The sequence below is a fragment of the Corylus avellana genome, chromosome ca1 (assembly GCF_901000735.1).
Source record: "Corylus avellana chromosome ca1, CavTom2PMs-1.0".
Lineage (NCBI taxonomy): Eukaryota > Viridiplantae > Streptophyta > Magnoliopsida > Fagales > Betulaceae > Corylus > Corylus avellana.
In genome coordinates, this window is record NC_081541.1 from 48762983 (window position 1) to 48765362 (window position 2380).

General features: G+C 35.9%; 1 long non-coding RNA gene across 3 annotated transcripts in view; it reads left to right on the top strand.

Moving 5' to 3' along the window:
- The first annotated feature begins 2052 nt into the window (after positions 1 to 2052).
- The window catches only part of LOC132186161 (uncharacterized), a 3662-nt gene continuing 3334 nt past the window's right edge, over positions 2053 to 2380 (top strand). For all 3 annotated transcript variants that reach the window (XR_009440723.1, XR_009440724.1, XR_009440726.1), the window contains exon 1: positions 2053 to 2169. This is a non-coding gene — a long non-coding RNA (uncharacterized LOC132186161). The remainder of the gene's footprint in view (positions 2170 to 2380) is intronic.

Sequence of the window (2380 nt, forward strand, 5' to 3'; positions counted from 1 at the left end):
GGCAAAAATTGGCACATCAAATTTTTTTTAATAATGACACCCTTATTTTTAATCTGCCACACACGTCAATAATAACATGTTACTAAACTTTAGTGATGTGTTAATCCTCTTGCCACCTTAGTAATGGTCAGTCAAAAAATCTGCACTTTTTGGAAGAAAAGTCGAGACTCACTCCACTAGAATAATTGAAAGGAAATAAATGTGTAATTGCCTTTTCTTTTTCTTCTCATCCATCACTCCACTAGATTGTATCCACGTGGATATGTAATAGTTTCAGACAAAGAAAAAAGCATGCACATTGGTAGAGAAATCAAAAAGGGCCCCCGCAAATATGGAAAATCCTTTCCATTTCAAAATTCCTCAAAATTTTTTTTTTTTTTAGTGCATTTTGAAGGGTATTACGTCTAATGCATTACCATTATTAAAAATTTTGGACGACACTACCCTTCAAAATACATTAAATAAAAGAAATTGAAGGATTTTGAAATGGAGAGAATCCTTTTTCCTACAAACAGCTCTTGTTTGTCTAATCAATTACAAGTTTTGAGGCTACTCATCAAGCTTTCAAAGGAGAAACCAAACCAATTACTTATGCTTTGCTTACCAAATTAAAAAAAAAAAAAAAAAAATCGTTTCCTGACCATTGCAATGGGAGAGATAACGGGATTCTTAGGGTGGTTACTCCCAGGAGTCATGAATATCCTATGGGACGATCCCGGGGAAAAAGTCATCTCGGGAGGACATGACAAGTGGCAACCAAATTAGGGCTTGGAATTAGGCGAATCCGAGTAATTCTAGGAGGTCTACTTGTGTCCTGCTAAGAATGATGTGGCTATTAAAATCACCATTGAGCTTGTGATTGATCATTATTGAATTTTGATCAAATGATGATTTTAATAGCCATACCATTCTTATTAGGACACAAGTAGATCTTCTAGAATTACTCGACGCATCTCAAGACCAAGATTCATTTATAACATACAAGCCCCGAGACCAGAACCTTCCGGGATGTCAGACAATCACTTCATCGCAGAAGGCATAAGGGATTCTTATCCCTTATGACAAGGTATGGTGCAGTTGGGTCTCAACCCTTGAATATCCGAGACGAATCTTATCTCATGAAATCCGGATTAGATTCCTACTCCAATCTGAATTTGAGTTGGACTCTAGCTCCAAATTAAACTCTTAGCACTCTCATCTCATGTCATGTTGATGTAGAAAACCTAATCCATGTTTGACTATACTTTCTTAGCTTATAAATAGGCCTATACCCTAGGTAGAAACGGCAGATTGAATTATTGTACATTCAGCCTGTTTGACTGTACTCTTTTTTTTTTTCCTCCTGTTTGACTATACTTTCTTAGCTTATAAATGGGCATATACCCTAGGTACAAACGGCAGACTGAATTATTGTACATTCAGCCACTTGGGCATCGAAGAGAAACTCATTCTTGTACATTCAGCCACTTAGTCATCGGAGAGAAACCCCCGCTGACGTGCTTTCTTAATAGTTATTAAGAACGTGATTGAAGTCTTAATAGTTATTAAGAACACGCATGATTGAAGATTGCAGTGCCTTGAAAAACATGTAGTTTACACCAATCGAAAACTGGTCTAACAAGTATTTCACTCCATAGTTTTTAATTAGCATGAAAGAATCTTACTTATCTATTTAGGATTTGAAGAAATGATAGAGATTTCATTGATTTGCTAGCATTTCATTCAAAGAAAGAACCATGTCAAGAGGCACAAACACTTTCCGCATATATATTGAGCATGTCTTGTCAAATACCACCAACATTTATTATAATAACTGAAAAATCACCCTGTTTGCAATCTCCCAACCACTCTCTTGATTTATGGATCATTGAGGAAATGATAAATTCTTCTTTATATTTAAACTTTGTCTTGGGATTTGATTATGGGTTGATTTGTGATTGGCCGAATAGCTATGATTTATTTGGAAAAATCTTGAATACACGTCGTTTTGACCGTACCTTTAATTAGTCATTTATGTTCCATTCAATCTCCCTAAAAATTCAGTTTCTTCAAGTGTTCCCCTTCATTGCCGGTAGCTCCGATCCCAACTTGTTACAAAAAAATTGTAACGATATATCTCTTTGCCCTTCCCCGTGTCTCCGTTCTTCGCCAGTGTCGCCGCCGGACTTGGTGAGTTCGTTATCTCTCTATATTTTTTTGGGTTCTAGTGGCCGGTTTGATTCTTAGATTTTGTTGGGTTCTTGTGGGTTTCATTCTTAATTTTCAGCTAGTATTTGGATTAATTAAAATTCACTGACTGAAGTGGTTTCATTGATCTCCTTTTCTGTTCCGGTTTATTTTTTTATGCTCCGTTCTTTATAATATTTGGAATTAATTTAAA